Consider the following 24,597-nt stretch of genomic DNA (forward strand, 5'->3'; position numbering starts at 1 on the left):
AGCACTCAAAAGCATGGCGCTGCTAAACCTGAGGGGCGCACCCTATTTTTCCCTGATAATGTGACACTGTGAACAACAAATCCGTGCTGAAATCAGCAGGAGGAGAGTTAGTAACGTTATCTGTTAGCAGCTGGTGGGCAGCACAGTCCTGCTTGGATAAATAGCGGAGCTACTAACGTCAACGGAGGTGCCATTGAGTTATTATTATGAGGCGTTTTCTCTTCACCATGTCCAACTTCTCATCGGTCATGCAGGTGGCCTTGGCCTTTTCCTGTTCCAAAAACACTACCATCATTTTGACACGAGACCCCCACCTTGTGGGAGGGTCTGTGACCAGCTTGTGGACGGGCAGGTTAAGCTCACTCTGTGCAGCGATCAGGGTCTTCCGCTTTTTCCAGCTGTAGGAGAATGTGCTGACCACTTCCTTGCACACACCTGTAGCCCATGCAATGCGAGCATCGTTTTGGAGACTCCTCTTTGGAAAATAAAAAGAATGAATACAAATATTCTTGGTGGAATTGAAGTAGGCTATTCTAATTGGCAACACTATTACTACACTATTGACTGTAACTGCGAGGCTGCCTAGTCTAGTCTATTTATAAAACACTGTAATAACAATTATGGAGTCAAACCACACTCACACACACTTGATTTTTTACAGCAGTGGAATTAACAGGCTGTATTTACATTGTGCAAATAACATAGTGGAAATTATTATCAAAATGAAAAGATAAATTGTAAGTTCAAACCAAAATGAAGATAACAAAATAGATAATAAAATAAAGACTCCTCGGACATTTTCTCCTCGGAAGTCGAGGGTTGGGCGGGACTTTGTTTTTAAGTCGACCCTCACATTGTGCGTTGTGCATAAAGGCTACTCTAGTGCCAAATATTATTAAAACGAATAAACAAAAAATGTAAGACCAAATTAAAATGAAGTTAACAGTCTGACTGACGTTTTTTAAGTAGCCTGAACAAACACAATTTTTAAAGAGCAGCTGAACGAACAGTCTAAAAAAAATCCCATTGTGTCCGAGCCCGACCTATGGCAGCAGTTCAGGTTCGGGCAGAGAAACAAAGCTCTAGTTTGAAAATTGTAACCTACCAATAGCAATATGTAGCCTGTGTCTAAAACAGGTTAGTCTGGTCCATTTGTTGATCTGTAAGGGTTGCACAACGTTTGAGCCACTGTTGGTTGTCATACACACCAGATGAGCTTCATCCAAGCCCCAGGCAGACAGTGCTTCCTCAACCCGTTTGCTATTATTTCTCCGGTGTGCTCGTTGGGGGGAAAAAGGAGGTCTGGGGGCATCTGTTGCGCAAATTCCAGTCATCATTGATGAAGTGGACTGTGAGGCTGATATATGGCTTGGTCGTCTGGCTGGACCACATGTAAGCAGAGGTAGAGAAGGCTTCAAGGTGGCGAATCTCCTTTAAGATTTTCTCCCAACACTCCACGTACTGCTCTGGCAGACACTTTTGGCTAAAATATTTTCGCCCTGTCTGGCTCGCAACATTCAATTTCTAGTCCTGTTTTCTTTGCAACAAAATAAAGACATGTCAGATCAAGAGTGAACTTCTGAAGAAAACTAAATGCCTTATTATTATTTTTTAAATGCTATAGCATTTATTCTGGTAATGACAGTATTGCGTAATTCATGTTGTGGCAGAACGGATCAGATGATGCTTAATTTCTTTAGTCTTGCTGGAGTAAAACATATAATTAAAAAAAACAGCTACATGATGACAAGGACACAATCTAACAGTAGGAGCTAGTTCAGTTGTAAACTAAAAATAAATGTACTTGTTATCAAACAACAAAGCACTTCATAATTTAATAATATGACCCTGTAGAACTTAATTTTCACTCAATTTCCTAACAATGACCCGATGAATTAAGTTTGGAAAGTAACCTTTCCTTAGCTTACCACACTCACTCATGTGTGCAACTAGCATTAAAGCAGGATAAACAGTATGATCGGGGATATTCAAACCCGTAACAAGCTCAGCGGCTGCTGAAAACTGTCAAGAAAACAAATTCTTAAACATACAGGCTTATTACCACTTACTTTTTAACATGTTATTAATGATGCATCATGTTTCAGATGTCCATCCTTTCTGTCCTCAGAATGGTAAATGGACCTTTCTAGTCTTCCGACCACTCATAGGGCTTTACACTACATGTCAGCATTCACCCATTCACACACACATTTATACACTGATGGCAGAGGCTGCCATGCAAGGTGCCGACGTGTCCATCAGGATCTCAAATACTCATTCACACACACCGATGGCACAGCCTTCGGGGGCAATTTGGGGTTAAGTATCTCGCCCAAGGACACTTTGACATGTGGAGCGGAGGAGCCGGGGATCGAACCGCCGCCCTTTTTATCTCTTTACCTCCACAAGTTGAGATTAGAATCACATCTTTTACAAACTATCAAACCATCAAATTGGTACAGTATTAACACACACACACGCACTGTCTCATGTGCCAGGACTTGAGAAAGGGGCTGAAGTGTGTGTATATGTATGCATGTATGTATGTATGAGAGTGTGTGTCTGACTCAGAAGCAATGGTACAATGTCACCGCACTTATCAATCTCCTCGCTCTCCCTAAGGATGATGTCATTGGCACCGAGCCTGGCTGGTGGCCTACTGGACTGAGGGGACCAACTCTCATTATCTCCCATCCAGATTTATAGTGCTGCCGTGCTCATATTTTACACTGAGGGACATGGAGGGGACAGAGGAAGGGAGGGAGAGAGATGGAGAGACGGAGAGAGTGGGAGCAAGAGAATACTCACTGATAAATCACCCCGCCTGACTATTCACTCTTTAAAGAAAACTCTTCTGGCTATCAGCACTCTCAGCAGCATCAGATATCAAAGTGTGTGTGTGTGTGTGTGTGTGTGTGTGGTATTCCTATTCCTCTTTAGACACCATATGCTGTCACTACAGACAGAAACACAATTCACTTCGCAAAACTCTGAGGCAAAGACATGCCATTCGTTTTCTGTTGATTTCTCTCTGTTTCTCTTTGGCACACAACTTACAGAGGTTGACATCTGTGCAGGTGAGTTATGAGTCATCCCGTGTGGAAAGCAAAAACAAACACTTATCACTAGGGCTGGGACGATACACTTATCTCCTGATTCGATACTATCATGATACTCGAGTGCTGATTCGATATGTATTGCGATTTTTAAGTATTGTGATTCTGCAAGTATTGCGGTTCGATTTACTGCAATTTTGGTTAACTTTTTTAACACTAGACCATGGGAAACAGTTGAATCATACACTTCTAGGGACTTTTACTTAGGAAAATATCTAAATTAATACAGTAAAAATGTTTGATTTGCATATGTATGTAGTCAGAGATGTCCTGAAGTCAAATATATCAGTCATTGTAAGGAATTATTTATAAAATTTTTTTCCAGCAACCCAAAAATCAAAGAATAAAGACATTACCCTCACAAATTAGAGGTATTTTCTTTTTAATTTATAATGGACATGTAATGTTTTATACTTCTGATGAATATAATCTCATCACTCTTATTTCCATATATGTATTTTGTATATACAGTTCCCTTTGCTAACACCTTATTTTGAAAACCAGACGTAGTCACACGTATACTTCCGCTAACTTCGCCAAGGCCGTCTCCCGTCAGATCCGTTCTCTTTATACATCCATGGTCAGTTCCATTGGGGCCATTTGAATGCATTTAACATAAATGTCAGTATATGGGTGCGCTACAGTTGTGGTGTCGCCCGATTTGACCACGGAGATGAGAGTGACGGCTGGCTTGACCGCACGTTACTGCAAAACGATAACATTTCCTGTCATTGACAGAGTTAGCATGCAGTTTTAGCCATGATGTCTAGCTCTGCTTTTCCTGACAATGTGTGAAACCCAAAGTGTTTCCATACTTTCCTGTATGTGTAGTGTTTACCACTTTGGATTTAAAATTCGAGAGAGCAGGCATCATCTATGTAGACCCTCCGATGTTTTCTACTTGCCAATTTACTACTCTTCTACTCGCCAATACCATCATATCAACAGAAACTTGCCAAACTCTCCATGTGCTGGATGCAGATGTAACAGATAATTTGGCATAGCTAGGAAACACCCTCCTCACCCTCTCCCTCCTCCACACTCCCCTCTGCCTCTCTCTCTTTCTCTCTCCATGTCACCATAATGTCACAACATTGTTCCACGTGATTGGATGTCTCTGTAACGATGAAAGATTGGCACCCGGCATCTCCACACAACAGATTTCAGAAGCTGCACACCTGCTGCTTTTGGCGCAGACCGCTACGCCTGGGAATGGTACACGGTACAGATGTAGTAGTGCATGTTTATGTGTTTATATGTGTGCGTGTACTTTATGAGTACTGTCCAGGGTATTGCATTATGCTCCATCTCCTGGAATGGGCCTAATGGGCTGTGAGGAGAAAGCAGACGAAGCAGGCCCAGAGGCAGCGTACGATGTGTCTAACACCTGGTCAGCCATGTCACTGAGCGGCCATATTGGATCTGTGCCGGGTCCGTCTGTCTCTTTGTTAACTAGTAAATGCATCCTGGGGAGTAGCCGGGGTGGCTTTGCTTACAGCAAATTCTTAATCCAAACCAAGTGCCTGCAGACAAGCAAACTGTTATGCAAGATGACACAGTGCATTAAAAAAGTCTGTATGATGAGCACTTGTTTTGTATTACAGTACTAAGAGCAGTTGAAGATTTGTTGTTGTGGTTTGTTCGCTTCAGAAATGCGGTGCGTCGCGTCTGGTGGAATCACAAGCATTGTCTAGAATGGCTGCAATCAGCTCCGGCGGCCGCGCCATCGCTGCATATTTTCTGAAAATACAAAAACCTTCAGCTCAGTTTGACAGCCTGTTGTCTTTCCACAGCTCAGAATCACTAGGAATTACATTCATACTGGACGATTTTGTAAAGCATGATTAACGTCCAATGGCAACATTACTCACAGTGTGGCCTTTGTGTGGCGAAAGTAAGGTTGGAGGTCTGGATGGTAGCTGGGAAAAATCCCAGAGAAAGGAGTTCACATCCTGTCACAGTCCGACCATTAAAGGTGCTAAATTCAATCTAGAGAGCATTAATATAGCACTGTTAGCTGTGGCTCGCCGTCGCCATGGTGAGAGCCGTTGAGAGGCGAGGGAAATGCTTCCAATGCTCACCACAATCTTTCCCAAACCATATCTATCTTTATTGTAGTTTCCATGCACAGATATTTTAGAAATAATTTTGGTCCTATTTGTTGAGTATTTATTGATCACTGGTGTTTTCTTTTGTATTTTTCTTCAATTTTTTTGTCTCTTTCTTTATTGTCTCCTCCTTTGTATCCATTGAGATTGTCTTGACATATAGGGTTAAAGCTGCAGTGGGTAGAAATGGAGCAAATATCCAAATATATTTTTTATAAAACGGTCACTATATCCTGACAGTAGTGCATGAAACAGGAATTCTGAAAAAAATCATGTGCCTCTGTGTCCTCGGGTGTCCTCGGGTGTCCTCCGGTGTCCTCCGGTGTCCTCCGGTGTCCTCCGATGCTCCTATAATGGCATCTGCAGGATTTCACAGACCGGAGGAAAACAACCAATCAGAGCCGAGCTGGAGCCTGCCGTCTCTGAGCAGCTGTCAATCACTCACGAACTTCGATCAAACGGTCAAACTCGGCAGCGCTGCCCGAACACATGACTGAACCAAGACACAGTGGTCCAAGGCCGTGCTATAAATGAGGTTGTGTTATATATTATAATTACGGCCTTGCTGTTGTCAAAGCAACATTTGGGAGAGGTGCAACCCAAAAAACAACAACAACAGCTGATAAAAAGGGAAAAAAAGGGAAGGTATGATTCTCTCTCCTGAGGCCAAAAATGGAAAATGTATGCAAATACATGACATAACGGTCCTTAGTAGATATAACACCAAATGAACCACAAACAATATATATGTAGGATGCACAAGATCAACATAATTTTGCTAATGACCTCAGGCAGGTAGGGAAGAGGAAGTAAGGAAGCGCCTCTGCTAAGCTGGAATAAGGAAGCCTCACACCCACACATAGAAAATCATGTTTGCTTTAGCCATATTGAATGGGTAAGGATGTGTTTCCACGCACTGACGCCTGGTGAATGAAAAGTAAACACTATCACACTGCTCTCCGGGCTTTCCCTGCAGCGTGATGTTAGCTCCACTGACTTGCTATCGCCACACTGTTTGTAACCGCCTCTCTCCTTCTGTCCCTCGCTGTCAGTGGAGCTTGAATCTGTGTCCCGGCAGCTTGACGGAAAGACAATAAAGCTACCGCTCTCCACAGGATCTACCCATTAGATACTGCAGGTGTGACTTACAGGGGTAAATGCTTACAGTGCAAAAAGCCAAAGGGCTACAAGAAAGCTGGGACCGGCTTGGCCCCCGGTCATCTGCATCTGCTTCGAAATCAGAGGCGGCTGGGGATTACTGGATACAGCACTAAAGCATGTAGTAAAAGAATTTTGTCAAAAGCTCCTTAATGCTAAAGGCCATACAATGTGGCAATTCATAACGGAGGAATTCTTCGGAGATGCTCCTTGTCCCCCTGTAGCCTAGCAACCACAATACAGTTATTTTTTTTGCTCTGCAGTGTCGTACCTTACAGGGAAGGCAACGCTATCACAGCCGTGGAAGGAGAAGACAGGAAAAAAACTGCAGCACGTCGGAGAAATGAGGAATGACGTGTGAGAAGAGACAAAAAATAATAAACAAGAGAGAGCGCATACGTGTCACAGAAAGTGATGCAAAAGAAATGATAGAAGAGACTGAAAGAGAAGAACGAGAAGGAATGAAGGGAGTCACAACTGCTTAAAAAAAAAAAAAAACAGCAGGCAATCCCCAGCCTCGAAACACAAATCTTTAGAGGCTCTCTCTCTCACACGGGCCTTTATCACACACATAGACAAAAAGCCAATGCAGTTATGTGAATTCAGAAACACACACATCGTAGCGCTTATATATTTGCAGATATCCCGTTGCCATGACAACGGGTAAGGAGGAGGAGGAGGAGGAGGAGGCAAACGAGGTGTTTGAGGAGTCTCCTTCCTGTGTGCAAAGTGTTTTCCCTCGCACTCTCTTACTTAGAGCATAAGCATAAAGCTAATCCGCCTTCTCCACCAAGACTGATTTAATGTGGCCCACTTCCATTCCAGATAGAAAGACGCCCATGGAGGGAGGACGCTAACCCTCTTTACTCGCTTTTCAACCCATGGCCCTCTCTAGGATCTGTCGATTATGTTTGAAGTCAGGGGGTTGAAGCATGGGGAAGGGTTTCTCCCTGACAGAAAGATGAATATAACATGATGCGAGATCATCCTCAATAGATACGCTCACGAGTCATGGAGTCGTAGCCGAACTGCATTTGCAAACGTGATACATCTCACATCGATGGCCACTTTTATGTCCTCTTTACGACTTCATAGCCCCGGCCATCCATCACGGCGTGTTATTTCATTCGTGCTCTGATGGCGCGAGGACTGCAGAAATTAAATCATTCACTTATTTATGCAGCCATTTATTTGGTTTAATCTCCTTGATTTGTACAAAGTGTGGGCTCATTCGGAGGAGTGGTAGGTAAGTGATACATGTGGGAATTATAGCACGCTTGGAGTCTGCTCTATTCCCACTGTTCCCTCGGATGCTCTCTAAGCATTGATCAGTAGGCCCTGCGGATGGATGGGTAGTGGTGTGCAACCAGGCGTGGATTCCCAGATGAGCCCCACCCAAACAATAACATTAGCACTAACACACACTGGATACACACATATATACGTCTAGCATATATTAGAATGTGTCGACCCACGTACAAAAGTAGATGTTTATGTATGCTACTACTCTTGTGGGTCAACCCGATATCACGCCAAAGCGTGTAATAGACCCGCCTGTCCACCAGAGGATAGTGTGTCAGTGTCACGTTTTGCCCCGCTGAGATATAGAATATTACACGCCTGTATTAACGTGCTGTACCAGCAGGGGGCAACAAAGCCACTGAGTTAAGGTTTGGGCAAGAAAACCACTTTGTGAAGTTAAGGGGTAATGTCATGGTCACTGCCTTAGGATCATACAAGAAAATCACTTAGTTAGGTTAAGGGGAAACGTCATAGTTGGATTTAAAGCAGCAGTGGGTAGAATTGGAGCAAATATGATTAAAAAAAAACGGTCACTGAAAAAAATCATGTGCCTCTGTGTACTCCAGTGCTCCTAATGGCATCTGCAAGATTTCACAGACTGTAGGAAAACAACCAATCCAAGCCGAGCTAGAGCCTTCCGTCACTGAGCATCTGTCAATCACTCGCAAACTCCGATTAACGGTCAAACTAGGCAGAGCTGATCAAATATAAATCAATATTCTGTTACTGTAATGCCTATTTCTCACATCAAATATTTTCAGAAACATCTTGTAGTGTACTGTTTAACTGTAAAATGAGAACGTTTGAGATCCGACAGCTATGTTGAGATCAGTTGAGGAAATACCAAGCATCGCCCACCAGCCGGAGCACAGCCAATAGAAACGCTCAATAGAAACGCTCAATAGAAACGCTCTCTCTGAAATGACCTGTGATTGGCCAAAGTCTCCTGTCACGGGCTAGATTTTTCAAAGCCTGAAAACAGAGCCATGCATGGGGAGGTGCAGAAGTCTAGAAACTAGCACAGAAGTTAGACTTCCGTCACTACAGGTCTATTGCAGGCGGGTCTATTGCCCGCTTTGCCATGAGTCTGGGCTGTGTGGGTACATGCAGCTGACACACCATTTGCACAAATGTATTCAACGCATACATTTGAATAGTCCACTGTTTCAGCTCTGCTCCTTAATAGGCCGAGGGCACTCTGAAATAACGTCTGGAGCATATTAGCCCTGACCTTGTATTCAGAGAGCCTGGGTTAGCAAGCTCTAACTAGCAGGCCGACAGCACACGAGTTCATCAAAGCTGTCTTTAAGTAGCCATGACTAAGTGGTAGCTGGCTCCGGATGGGGCCAGCTCAGGTTTTAGGGGACTGTGTCTGCACTCTCTACTCCACAGAGGCTGAGAACTGCTGTCAACCGGCGGTGAGTAAAGCCCTCTAATAAAACACAGGCATGTCATAATCAGTCTTTGCCGAACCGAATGATATACCTGAATTGAAATCAGAAAGAGAGACTGAATGTATTTTGAAATGGAACGCGATGCTCTTGTTTGAGATAATAAAAGAGTTGTCCAAGCTGTATCATTCTTGCAAGAATTAACCTTTAAAAAAGGTGTTCCTGCCATGTAACAAACAGTAAGCTATCATGCTGCACTTGTATTCGTGTTTCATGTTTTGTATATAAAATGAGCCTGTTGTCAGTGTGGTCACCAACTGGCCTGCTTCAGCTTTCATAGGTGGACCGGCTGGCAGCTGCGACCACCTGAGGGAGTGTTCACACTACTTGGCTGTACTTTAAAATGCGACTGTCATGTTTTCACTTTCAAGTCAACAGGGAGCGGCTGCAGGGTGATTGGAGAGAGGCTGGTTTAAAAAAAAAAAAAAAAAAAGAGAATTGTGCCTGATTTTTAAAGCACAGGAGAGCACTTCCCAAATTTGAGCAAAAATGAAACTTTTTTGACGGAGGCACATGAAAGCAAGTGAGTCAGTTAAGCAACGAGGGGGCTGATGGGTTTGACTGACCAACCTTGACTTACGTGTCAGGTGGTCACTTACATTACAGTTCAAAAGTTGAAATACCCTGTTATATTGATGTTTTTCTTCTTTCCTTCAATAATGGCTATTTTAACAGAGATAAAAAAAAAAACAGTATTATTCAGACACCATATGTATTATTTAGTAGGGCTGTAAAAAATTAACGCGATAATAACGCGTTAACACTGACAGCTGTTGTTGCCTGTTGGGCTTGAGTTTGCCTTGTTAGGATTTGAGCATATTTTTTATGCTAAATGCAGTACCTGTGAGGGTTTCTGGACAATATTTGTCATTGTTTTGTGTTGTCAATTGATTTTCAACAATAAATATATACATACCTTTGCATAAAACAAGCATATTTGCCCACTCCCATGTTGATAAGAGTATTAAATACTTGACAAATCTCCCTTTAAGGTACAATTTGAACAGAACAAAAGTGACCCCGCTGTCTATTCATTGGTTAGATTGAATAGTGTAGGTTTAAACTGTGATTTGTCAGTCCATAGTATGTTCAGCTGATATTCCCTGATCCAGTTCTAACCTCTATTTCTATTGTGAATATCAGAATAGCTTTGCTAAAGCAACATGCCCGTTAATTCCAGCTTGTTATAGGCATCATTGTGCACTCCACACTGAAACTGGAACCTGTTGCTATTTAAATCTGCACACATTTCGATGCTAAGCTTCCAGTTTCTTTTAGCAATGACTGAGGATTTCTTCAGAGGCATCTTTGTCTCTTTCTGCCCTTTCGGTTGTCAGTCTGGTTGAACCATTGCACATCGTTTTGTTCTCCTTTTACAAAACCAACCTTTCATACAAAATAACATCTATTAGTAAAGAGGACTTTCTACAACCTAAAAGCATGAAAGATCATTCAAAACTATAGAGTGGTCCTCTCAGACATCTGACTGGACCCAATAAAGCTTTTGTGGCACATTTTAAACAGCAGTGAATGTTTGCCATGGCCGGCGAAAATGACAAACAATTAGATTATTAATTGATCTGAAAATTATTCAAGATTGTGATGGGCAATTTTCAAATTTTCTGACCAATTTAAACTATAAATTATTAATCGGTTAATAAACCAAAACAACTGACTGATCGATAATGGAAATAATCATTGGTTGAAGCCCCACATCTAAGCCAATGGTACATGCAATATGCATTCATGTATACAGAATACTGTTCAAGATTAACAATAAACATCAATACTATTTGAATAGAGCATCAGATCATTTCAAGGACGCAAAATGAACAGCCTATTATCAATTCAAAATGCATAGTGTATCTTCAAATAAAATGTATTAGACACTGCAGTAAGTAAAAAAAAAAAAAAACATGCATGCAATTTATAGTGTTACTTTGTTTTTAAAGGAAGTCAAAAAGAGAGAAAGTGAGGCCAGGTTTTGAGCGATAGTTACTGGGGAGGGCTACATCCGAGTGGTGATGTAAATGATGGTGAGAGGATTATAAATGAGCTGATGAGAGGATAGAAAACAGATGACGGTGTCAGAAACATTTCCCTCGTTGTGCTTGAAACAAGAGAGAACCATAGAGGGGAAAACAGACTCATACTTAGTTTCTCTAACATGATTTAGGACCGCCAATAACAGGTAAAAAATGGATTTGCATCAGCGTTTCACAGATGGCTCGCTTTTGGGTTCACGTTTAGTGGCTCAGACATCAATTTTACCGGGAGAAAGAGATAAAAAATGTTGAGTCTCATCTCCATTAGTCAGTCGTCCCTTTGGAGACAGCAGAGAGAGATTGATGGCCCGGCGAGAATAAACAGCTGGAACTTATGGGAGCGGTCCGTCTGTGTCAGAATCAGCCTTGGATTCCCAAGGATGAAAGTCGAGTCACGACTTGGCTGGTTAAGGCCAAAAACATGCAGTGATACATGAGTCTATCGTCTAAATTACCAAGCGACCGTGGGGCAGAATATCAACTTCATACAAGGGCGATGGCAAATAGATAGCTGTATTTTTAATGGTTTTCAATTACATGACAATAACAGTGGTGTGTGAATCTGCGTGGGATTAAACCAAAGATCTGGTCCGCGTCATTAAATACAGACATGTGAATATTGTTCTGTGGCTGCAAAACAGAGACATGGAGTCTAAATCACAATGACAGAGCCGCGTTGAATAACTCCATCCAATCAAAGAACACTCAGGGGACAAGTGCACTTTGCTTAGGCCCCTGCGTCATTTGAATTTTTCCCACAATGCCGGTGATTTACGCTCCTTAAATAAAAGCCATCATCCACTGGCAGTCTCTGGCCCAGGGTGATTTAATTAATGGCAGGCACATCAACTCCCATATGTGGAACATGCCTGGGAGTTTGCTTGTCGATCAGCATCTGCCACCCCTGCAACAAAATATGATTCAAATCAATGCTGTAATGGCTTAGAGGCCCTGGACCTAATCAGCCTGGCAGGAGCCACAACAGCAATGGCGGGAAATGATGGAACAGTGTTTGTGTAGTCATGGGGAATTATTTCTGTTTTATGGGTCTAAACAAATCCAGCAATCTGATCAAGGATGTTTCTATTATAAGAATTGAATAGTGCTTACCAATGCGTTAGACGAGACGGCTTACACATGAATAATGAAATAAAACAATTTGTTGTAAGTGTGAATAATACATTATCAATCCAGCAATCTGATCAAGGATGTTTCTATTATTACAATTGAATAGTGTTCAATGCGTTGGACGAGACGGCTTACACATGAATAATGAAATAAAAACGCCTTTGTTGCACATTGCACATTTTTATCCGTTCAAAATGTACCTTAAAGGGAGATTTGTCAAGTATTTAATACTATTATCAACATGGGAGTGGACAAACATGCTGCTTTGTGCAAATGTATGTTTAAATGTATTATTGGAAATCAATTAACAACACAAAACAATGACAAATATTGTCCAGAAACCCTCACAGGTACTGCCCAACAGGCAACAACAGCTGTCAGTGTGTCAGTGTGCTGACTTGACTATGACTTGCCCTAAACTGCATGTGATTATCATAAAGTGGGCATGTCTGTAAAGGAGAGACTCGTGGGTACCCATAGAACCCATTTTCATTCACATATCTTCAGAGGTCAAGGGACCGCTTTGAAAATGGCCATTCCAGTTTTTCCTCACCAAAATTGAGTGTAAGTTTAGAGCGTCATTTAGCCTCTTTTACGACAAGCTAGTATGACATGGTTGGTACCAATGGATTCCTTAGGTTTTTCTAGTTTCCTATCAGTATCTTCATTCTAGCTTTAAAACTGAGCTTGCTACAACCTAAAAAATCACAAGTTGCGTTAACGCGTTATTATCGCGTTAACTTTGACGGCCCTATTGTTTTTATATTATTATATAACATATGATGGCCAAGATGGTCCTGAAATATTGCGCTCTCTTTAATATCCTCTGGTAATAGCCAGCTACTTATTCCTAAAGAACAGATCAACAATGTAAAAGGACATCCTGATGATGGGATCGCAACCTCACAGAAGCCAAAATGATTCAGACTGGCACAGCGTAATGAAATTGAATCTTGTCTGGCTTCTATTCATTAAGTAAAGCAGGACTGATGCCCTGTGAGAGGGCTACTCATGTAGGTACTTGAACTCTCAAAGACTTCATGGTAATTATCTAGTCTGTAGCAGTGAACATTATCATTTGAAACTGTTCAGTAGGTTCCAAAACAATGCCCGAGTATTATAGATGAGATGTGGCAGGCCCTAAACGCTCTAGTTGCCAGCCTGAATGATATCATAAATGCAAGCTTTCTAAGAGCCCGTTGGACACATTGAGAGCTTGCTTCATATGCCTGCTGATGAAAAAAAGACCAATGCCCATCTGTACAGTGCATCTGTTCCAGAAAATCACTCACAAACAGTTCCCGAAAGCTGACACAGCGATCCCCATTGTCATTCGCAGAGCTGGTTTACTCTTGTATTTGGCAGACGAATCAAGAGTTGTCTTCGTCTCACAACTCTTAGATCACACCAGGAGTTGCATCCACACTAATACGTTTTAAAACACATAACCTTTGCTATGTTTATGTCTAGTATCCACACTACTCCAACGGTTTCAAGAAAATTGAGACATTTCAAAACGCTGCTGACGCCGTTTTAGCTTGAAAACTCCTGGGTTGTGTTTTAGTCTGGACGGGCAGAAAAGACGCAGACAACCACGTTCGCTTCCTGATTGGGTCTTATCAGTGTCCTTCCTGATTTGCCACGCCCCTATCACGTTACACTTTTCCGAAAGAAAACAACCAGCATCAGTTGTGATTACCGTGCGACTACCAGTGGTTAATTCAACATGGATAACGAATTACAGGCATTGCTGACCTTGCTTTCTATGCTAGCAGCTGTTGTGCAGTTAAATTCTGCATTTTTAAATGCTACTACTGCCTACATGCGCAGGAGGAAAGCTATTATTCGAGTGATTTGGGAGCGGCGGGTCCAGCGGCGTTATCAGCCCTACGGAGCAGATGTATGAAGGCGCAGTTTGCGGCTTTGAGGAGGGCGATGTACATAAAACGGAGGACTTTCCTTTTGTTATCTATGCTTACTTTTTTTCTGCACAAGAGAAAGTTTGTGACCTGACCGCCACGTTGAGATCAGTTGAGGAAATACCAAGCACTGCCCACCAGCCGGAGCAAACTTTCTCATTTTACAGCTAAACCGTGCACTCCAAGATGTTTCTGGAAACCTTTGAGGAGAGAAATAGGCATTACAGTAACAGAATATTGATTCATATTTGATCAGCGCTGCCTAGTTTGATCAGAGTTCGCGAGTGATTGACAGCTGCCTCCATTGAATGAACAGCCAATAGGAACGCTCTCTCTCTGAAATGACCTGTGATTGGCCAAAGTCTCCTGTCACGGGCTAGATTTTCTAAAGCCTGTAAACAGAGCCATGAGGAGGTGCAGAAGTCTAGTTTTCTATCAGAACACTTGAATTACAATATGCTGAAAGGTTATTATGGAATTTTTGCCCCCCAAAAAAATATACTGCCTACTGCAAGTTTAAGCATAGCTCCAGTTTGTGCACGGCATGTGTTACTATTACACGCAGAGTCTCAACTTGGGAATCTGGTTCAAAATCGTTTCTATCATGCAGCGGATAAAATATTATTTTCATCCAGATGGTTAGTCTTTGAGGATTTAGGAAACATCTTTGGAGCAGCAGTAAGTGTTAATAAATAAACCCTTTTTCAAAGATCACTGGATATTCATTTTTCAGAAAAACTGATGCTTAACTCTGTGACTTGAATGTAATGGCAAAGCAATGAGAGCTCCAACTTGTTGGGGCTTGTTGAGTGTTTTCCCCCCAACGCTAAACATAGAAACATTACTTTCATACCTAATAGCTGCACAGTACAGTGCACCGGACTCAACTTAAGTATTTTGCTCAATGTCACAGCAACAGTCACATGAGTGCCTCTAACCTTTAGCTATTTCCATTTCTGACTGTAGGGATGCTGTGAACAGTACGCGCAATAGCAGGTTAGCTCCTGATTTTATTTTACTGGAACAATGATTAATGATCTGAGTGTGCTAATCTATAGTCCTGTCTGTAGGTGTTAATGCCAGACATGTGCTGCTCAGCGGGAATCACAGCGGCACCACCTGGCCTAATGACCCTGCCTCTTACTAGTCAGCAGGTCTCTGGCTCGACCTGCTGCAGATCAGCTGGGAGGAGGAGGAGGAGGAGGAGGAGGAGGCGGTTGTGAGTTGCCCCAACGCACATGGACCTGAAGATGAAGGTGTTAAATCGCCACCACATCATCGCAGGGGTGTCACATTTCTACTGAGCCCGCATGGAGAAGGTGTAAATGTGAATCTCTGTTTGAAGGCTCAATACTGCACTTGTTGAGGCAGCCATGTTTTTTTTTTTAAAGCACATTTCTTACAAGCAGCAGCATGTTTTGCTCATGTCTGTGGCATTTCCCATCTGAACTATTGGACACATTATGTTTGGGACCACACTCATGCCACAGTCATTTGATTAAAATTTGGCAGTGTCATGGACATGTCACATTGATGATTTATCTGTGGCTATTAATAGGAGCTGAGGGGGAGTGGGTGTAATTGCATTCTTGTGATGACTGACTGGGTAATGTGGTGAGCAATATAAGTGGATGGCAGCAAAGTGACTCATGGCAGAACATTTGGTCATTTCATAGACACAATGATCCACAACACTCATGCTCTTGGCTATCTGATCTCAAAAACCTCCTCGACCGGTCTTTGAGTTCTTCAAAGAGTGGAGGGGGTCAGTCTGGGAGGTTACGGTTGATTCTTCTGGACGTTATAGAGAGGCAAAGTCCCTCCACTTCCGGTGTCCTTCATGGGACCTTATTTCGGAAAAAATATGTAAGGTAGTGAACAGCGAGAGACAAATATTTGTTTTAATTGCACCATGAATCACACATATGATGTTTGTCAATTTAAAAGATAATTTTGCAAGTCAAGGAAGTCGCAGTTTGTTGTAGATTTGCTGTAGTATCGTTTAGTTTTGCGTGAAACCGCTCAGTGAACTACATCTCTTGTCACGCACAAGAAACGTCAGAAACACTAAGCTAGCTATCTAACTTAGCTATGTTCCACGCACAAATGAAACGTCATCTTACCTGATGTGTTTTATCCAGCAACTCCTGCTCTTTTTATCAGCCGGGAAGAGAAAGAACAAGCGAGACCCGTTGCTCATGTGAGTACATCCCTGTACGAAACACACAGGCATCGTAGCTTCAGCGAGAGAGACGTCACTTGCGTGATTTTTAGGTGTGTAGTCTTTCTAATTACGTATTTTCACAGTCTGATACTTCAACAGTTTTACAACAAAGTGCCACTTTCTTGACTTGCAAAATGATGTTTTAAATTGACAAACATCATATGTGTGATTCATGGCGAAATTAAAACGGGAAAAAAAAAAAATATTTGTCTCTCGCCGTTGACTACCGTTCGTATTTCTTTCAAAATAAGACCCCATGGTGATCCACTGGAAGAACTAAGCCTCTCTATGTGGGTCAACTTCAACAAATATCTACTACTGTAAGAAGGTGCACACTAGAGAAGCCCAGTGACATCAACTTTGTTTATTTTAAGCCCACACGCCTGTTCCCATTGTTTTTTTTAATTTTGTAACACAACTGCCTGCACCTGCTGTACTCTCTGCTGCACCTGCCTGTACTGTACCTGCAATCCATTGAAAAACGACACCCTTTCAACCTGCATCTCTAACCTGTTCCAGTTACCATCACATTTCACCAAATAATTGCAGGGGTCCTGAATGAAAAGCTCCATAAAAGAATCCCATTAAGTATCTTTTGAGTGTGGCAAAGGCATCAGCTATGATTTTCCAACAGTAACCAAATAGCAATTTGGTGCGTGTGTGGCTACAGAGCACAAACAGGAGGCTATCCAGCCTGCACAATGACTGAGTATTACGAAGGGACTGCCAGTGCCTTGCAGGAACAAGAACAGTGCGACAGACAGGCATCTGGGTCTTACAGTTCGACATGCTTTGTCACAAAGACCTTTGACACAAACTCACCCATTAGCAATGCTGGGCAAGTTACTAGAAAACTGCAATCAACATGTTGCTTATTGAAAACATTCAAGGATTACCAGCGGCATGAGATTGGTCCCGGTCCAAATTTTTTCTTGGGCCCCCACCCCAAACATAAGCACACACTTGTGCGCACACACGCACGTACACACACAACCACTCCAGACAATTGCTATGCCACCATGGAGAGGTTCACCATGCACCTCCCATACTGCAAGCCAGCCTTAGATCAGCACCACGGACAGCAGCTGGAGTGCCAAATATATCAACGCTAACTTAACAGCCTGTCCTGGACTCAGTCTGCACCATTGATATATTTATGCCACTGACGACTACACTGCGCCCAGCTCCATCAAAAGGTGCCTTTAAACAGCTCCTCCAAATCCGCCACATCCACAAGGCATTGTGGTTTAATACGCAGCCAGCCTACAGATAGCTTAGCCCCAGTGTCTCTCTAGAAGTCACAAACTCACAGTATAGCCACTAGGTTCACACACACACACACATGTACATATAATAACAAATAGTAACTGTAAATTGAAAAACAAAGTATTGAAAAACAAGGGCGGAGAAAATGATAATAATAATAATAATAAACAGAAAAATTAAAGAAATGCAAAATACTACTACTACTACTACTACTACTAATAATAATAATAATAATAATAAATAAATAAATAACAACAATACTAATTATAATAATAAATGGTATAAATAAATAAAATTAATTAATTAATTAATTAATAAAAAAATTCACACTGGACTAGTGTCTCAATTGAAACTAGAGGACAAATTAATATCAACCCTTCATCAAACTCCTAGTAAAACAACAAACAAAGTCTACAAATCTCTGTCTTGTCAGCAGATTGTTGTTGTAGTAATCTGACACACTCTAAATGCATAATGTGGGCATATCTGTACATGCAAGTGTGCATAAGCAATAAGCTTTTGGTTTTTACTTTCAGAGCTATAGAAGAGAATAAAAATGTGGGTAAATAATGTCAAGCTCATACAAACATTGAAATCTTTGACTGCAGCACAATGTTGGCAATGCTGGCCTTGAACGCCACCACAGTAGGGCACATCATGTCTTGTCCGATACATACAGAGACAAATAGAGGTATTTTTGGAACAGGTCAGTGCATCACATCCCGGCTCAGCTAAGTGATGTGACTGCAGCACCCGTTGTTCTCATTAGCAAGCGATAGGGTAGTCTAGAACCCGGCGCTTCAAACAGTCCTCAGATAGTCTCTAATGCACCGGCTGAGTTTTTAATGTCGGGTTTGTGAAGGCATGGGTAAAGAGACACCAGCAAGACTTGTGAGGGAATACATTAATACCATCGAGGGGATCTGGAAGGTTTGTTTGTGTGGTTCGGTTTCTGGTGCTGTCATAACTGCACACTTTCAGTACATGGACTCGTCTCTGTGCTGAAATCACACAGAGAGAGGGTGAGAGGGAGGCGTTCAGAGAGAATTTACAGCAATAAATTCACGCTGGAATCTTTCAAGACGTCCAAGGCAATATCAAACTTTGCTTGTGTGCGTATACTGCAGAAAAACACACTGAGCAAACAAGGGAAAGGGAGTTTTCAGGACTCAGATGAGAGAATGTGTGTGTACCGTTGTATGCATGGGTGGATAAGAGAGAGACAGACAGTGAGCACAGAGTAAAGAGGAGAAATAAAAAAGGTCGAGGCCATGGTACAGTCCAGATCCAGAGGGCCACTGTGTTCATGAGAGTCTTGTGATCAACAGTATTTTGGATACTGGCTGCTTTGTATCTTAGTTAAAGTCCTATTCTGCCCCTGGATACCCTTGTATCCATGTACCAAAAAGTACAGACTGAGATCTGCCTCTTTGAGATCCCTTGCCAATGATTACTTAGCAATTCAAGCCAGTTAGAACTATGATGAAAGATGCTGGAGCTGAACCAGCTGCTTGATTTTTGGTTTGCGTAGGAACAAACGCAGTCTTCTGCTTCTCATGGCAACTCCGCAATTTTATTAAAAAAATTGCTATTACTGTTGCTGGAAATGTAAAGCACATCATGTCCAGAGGATTGTTGTGTGTCTGTTTCAAATTAAATTAAAAAAAGAATGATGAAAAGTTTAAATCATACTGTATTGTATCAATCAATGAAAGAAACAAAACAGACCTTTACAGCTGCCACTGCCACCTTTATCACAAGGCCCTGAATAACAAAAATAAATGCTCTCCATCTGTGTAATTCTCAAAACCTAGCAATGATGACTCCATTTTCCCCATGACTGTGCAGTCTCCCCTTTGACCTACCTCCCCTGAGGGAGTACAAAGTGCCCACAGCACAACGGAGGTCATGACTATCTGTCACAGATCTCAGCATCTCCGTCCGCCATGACCCTCTGAGAGAGCAACGCATGCCTTTGAAAGCAGGAACACGCGTCACGAGTCCAAGATATGTTGAAGACTTCTATAGTGCATTTTTGAAAACTAACGTTCCAAGGTGATGGATTGAAATTCTCATGCAGGTGGATTTTTGAAGAACCCCTGGTTTCACAAAAACCTCAGACAGCTATCAGAGTGTCGATGAGGCAAAGGCTAACACAAATGGTAGGGTAGAAAAGCACTTTTAAGGCAATCATAGATCATTTTGTACCATTTTACTTGAAGGTGGTGTACAGATGGAGCTGTGATTTTGAAGCACAAGACAAGAGGCAGGATTGTAACATCTGGATAGTAGAACATTGAGCAGTAAATCTAGATGTGCACTTTAAAAAAGGACATGATTTCAGCAGATCTTTGTGGATTGTGCTGAACCCAGTGGGCATTCTCCGAGAAGTCTGAGAAGTGAAGCCAATGTGAAAGTGCCTTAAACTTGCATTCTTTCTAATAGCCAGCAGGGGGCGACTCCACTGGTTGCAAAAATAAGTCTGATTGTATAGAAGTCTATGAGAAAATGACCCTACTTCTCACTTGATTTATTACCTCAGTAAACATTGTAAACATGAGTTTATGGTCTCAATCACTAGTTTCAAGTCTTCTTCAATACAGCATGATGTTCATTTAGTAAACTAATGGGTGACGTCACGGTGACTGTGTCCACTTGTTATATACAGTCTATGGTTGAACAACGATTTAGAACATCAATACAGCAGAGGTCAAAATAAGATTTCTATTAGCATGCTGTTAACTGAGGATGACACAACTATACATCGTCTCAAGTTAAACGCACTCCTGTATGTCCTTTTAAGATGTCCATCACTAATGAACCCCAGATAAGACAAAGTGAGGATGGTGACTGTCATGAATATAGAAGTAGGTGGTAAAGACAGATACAACCTGCAGAGTCAAGTGCTCAAATGATAATGGCCGATCATGACTGAACCATATGATTTAGCCAATCTAGTTTAGAACAGTCCTACTGAAATGTAGTTGAGCTTGTGAAACATAAATCTATTGTACTGAAGGACAAAAGCATCACTTACTTCAAATGTTGCTCATTCTATTTAGAGCTATTCTTCAGCACTTCTTACTCAAGACATAACACATAAAGCAAAACCCCACAAATTTGACTTTAAAGACCCATTAATAATGGATTTACAGCATTTTCATTGAAATTAAACATGAACAGTGTCCAATTGTGACACCTGCTGACCAAAAGCAACAATGCAACCAATAACAACCACAGAGCATTTCACTGTGCTCAGAAATATTTACAACATTAGCTGTGCCCTTATCAAACTACATGCAAACGTGGTGAATCACATTTATCATGTTGTATTGTATATGTATGACAATTAATGCAGGAAATCACACTATTGGTAAATCGATTTTTTTTTCAGTAACAAGAAGGAGCCACAGTGGATTAAAGTTGAAGTAGGTAGAATTGGAGCAAATATGGTTAAAAAAAAGTTATTTTTATAAAACGGTCACTATATCCTGACAGTAGAACAGAAAGTAATCATGTGCTTCTGTGTCCTCCGGTGCTCCTAATGGCATCTACAGGATTTCAGAGACCGGGGAAAACAACCAATCAGAGCAGAGCTGGAGCCTTGCCGTCTCTGAGCAGATGTCAATCACTCGCAAACTCCGATCAAATGTTCAAACTACGCAGCGCTGATTAAATATGGATCAATATTCTGTTACGGTAATGCCTATTTCTCGCCTCAAATGTTTTCATAAACATCTTGTAGTGTACTGTTTAGCTGTAAAATGAGAAAGTTTGTGACCCAGCAGCCGTATTGAGACCAGTTGAGGAAATACCAAGCACCGCCCACCAGCCGGAGCACAGCCAATAGGAACGCTCAATAGGAACGCTCTCTCTGAAATGACCTGTGATTGGCCAAAGTCTTCCGGCTACATTTTTAAAGCCTGAAAACAGAGCCATGAGGAGGTGACGAAATGTAGTTTTCTCTCCGAGCACTTGAATAACAATATGCTGAAATGTTATTATGGAATTTTTGCCAACTGATGCCAAAAACATTCTGCCTACTGAAGCTTTAAGGGATGAGTTCAGTACTGTGTAACCAGGGTTAATTTTCTATTGATGAGTAACTAAATTAGCCTATTTAAAATTACACTGCACTGTATTATAAATCAATATGTCTATTAACACTCAGAAAACAAGTCAATACACTTCACACAGGGATCTAAAAAATATTATCATTATCAAATCCTCATGTGTGATAATAATGAGAGTGAATCTGGATTTGGCATGGCGCTGTGTGAATTGGCCTGAGGTAATGCGGTGAGAAGCCCCTGAGAGACGGTTGCAGGGATCAATCTGAAGGCAAAATAAACTGCACTGTTGCGGCATCCCTCCACCCACACACACTCACCCTGCTCACTCACACGTACGTAATCTAGTCATCTCTGCTGGAGGATGTGTGTGCACTGTATGCCAGTGTGTGATCGGCGTGTATCTATGTGTGTGTGCTTCCATCATTCATTCCTCTCCTTGTCATTCTTTCCCCCCCTCTCTTTTCATTCATTCTCTCAATCCCTCCCACCTTGTTTTGATCTCTTTCTTCTTTTCTCTCCCACTCGCTCTCGGTCACACAAACATGCACATGCACCCATCTATCCACCCACACTTGCAGTTGGCACAGGCGAGTCCCCGTCAAGCAGCACAGTTTGGCGTGGGGTTATGCAAAAAAAACAAAAAAAAAACAACAAAACAAATATATACAAGAATCGGTGCAGCACCACTGCCTAATGGTGTCTCCATGGCAACTAAGGGAGCAAGGCCCTGCGATGCAGTGTCAAACAAACACAGGACTTTAAACCTTTGCAATTATATTAGCTTTGTGTGTTGATCATTAAAACGCAGAAGTAAGCTCTGTGCACATTTCTACTATTTCAACATACATTTGGTACTGGATATCACTTACTATCAATGCATAATATTTACTACGAAGAATGCAGCTTGTGCTACGTACAATGCTATATTAACAACCCGATAACATCCAGTTTTTCCACTTTGTTTTTCCATAAGTACCTTTAATGTTAAAGCATCATATAGCTCTATCTGACAGTATCATATATTCATACCATCTTTTTCCAACTCTTTATTTAAGCTTTATGATGTTTACACCGAGTGAGATATTTAAACCCAAGACCAGCTTTTTATGTCTGCACAATTCCATCAAATGGAAATATTCTGTCGGTTTTGTGCATCACATAAACATCATACAAACAGACCACATATAAATATCACACAAACCTCCCTCCCAAAAAATCAGCCTGACATATTTCATATGTTTTAGGAAACTTTGGGATCTCCACTAGAATTTCAAAGTAAAGTTTTGTGGGTTTGAACAAAGTTTTTTGCAATGACTAATCCACAATGTGGTTTATTCAAGAGGCTAAAACCGAACTGAACATCTGGAATCTCAAGACCGTTCTTGACAAGCGCAGTCGTTTCAGCGAATTCCCCTAAATGACAAAGCCCTCTAGCAGTCTCAGTAATTATGACTCCCATCCGTCAGGAGCAATGGACAAAGTAGGGAGCCGTTGTTGTGAAGCCACAAAGTCCGCATAAGGCAGAGGAGGTTGGGGCGGATGGATGGGTTAACAAAACGTCGGACTTCACCACGGGAGATTGTATATGTTTCTTATTTCCAACAGTCAGTCAATGTTGGTTATTCTGACCGTGACAACAAAATCCCCTAACCTTAGTGAAGCAGTAAGTCAATTTAATGCAAACCAAGATGTTTTTCTAACCTTTACCAAAAGGTTGCTTTAATCCAAACCACAAACTTTCCCTAAACCTAACAAATTGGTTTTGTGCCTAAACCTGACCAAACTTTAAAGGGGCTCTATTTAAGAATCACACTTTACTTGTTAACAGTGACACCTGTGGCCGTTAAGTCAACGACCATCAGCGGCATGTTGCTCGCGCTCATGCTCGCACTACGTAGACATGAGCGAGCATCGGTCAAAACAGTGAGGCGACACACACGAGACTGGACGTGATTGACAGGCATCATGTTAACGTTAGCAGCATTAGCCAGCTAAAACCACAATATCATTATATATTTCACATGCTTGGCAGTAATGTTAGTTTACCAAACAAAAGTCCCTCCATGAATCAAAGGTCCAGCTGATGTTAATCCTAGTCCCCCCCCGACGCCGGTCACATTTCTATTTTACAAGACAGGCTTCACTAGATATACGTTGTTTTTTTTTTGTGCTTCCATGGAGTTTGTGTTGGAGTCTGAGTTGTGGTTGGGGCTGGTCGTTTGTTGGCGTTAGTTGACTCCATTTCTAACCGAACGTTAGCTATGGTTGCACACTATTAGCCCTGAGGCGGAGCTGAAATTAAAGGCACTCGCGAGTGCGCATGACGTCACATCTGTTAGATTTTCCCGGAAAAACTGGCCCACATTTTTCACATTAAAAGCAGTCTACAGGCTTACACATTTGCAATGATAAATTATTAAATTCTGTAAAAACTTTCATACAGTCCCTTTAAGCATAAATCTGAAAATTGTCTTATTTTAAAAAACGGCAAAATTGCCCTTTGTTCCTTTCCAATGTAGCTATTTTGTTCCATTTATTTACATTACATTTATTAGAACAGGAGTTGGTCAACAGTATCTGCTGCTCGCATCACTTTGTTGTGTGTTGCAATAGCACCCTATATATTGAGAAATTGTGCCTTGCCTTGCCTAGCCTGTCTCTACTCTGTCTCCATGAGAATTCCTACAAAAACTCAATACAGTGCAGAACAGTTTGTGATTGCCTTGTCCTGAACCTTTTGGAAACAAAGTGATGCATCTCAAGGCCTGTAAACAATACAAATATTTAACAGTATTCACAATATTTGC

At 41.7% G+C, this 24,597-nt stretch overlaps 1 protein-coding gene across 7 annotated transcripts in view; it reads right to left on the bottom strand.

Annotated features, from left to right (window-relative positions):
* dlgap2a (discs, large (Drosophila) homolog-associated protein 2a) overlaps positions 1–24,597 on the bottom strand; it is a 204,586-nt gene that overhangs the window by 113,070 nt on the left and 66,919 nt on the right. The gene's annotated exons all lie outside the window — the stretch shown is intronic.

This window comes from Sebastes fasciatus, chromosome 15 (assembly GCF_043250625.1).
Source record: "Sebastes fasciatus isolate fSebFas1 chromosome 15, fSebFas1.pri, whole genome shotgun sequence".
Classification (NCBI taxonomy): domain Eukaryota; kingdom Metazoa; phylum Chordata; class Actinopteri; order Perciformes; family Sebastidae; genus Sebastes; species Sebastes fasciatus.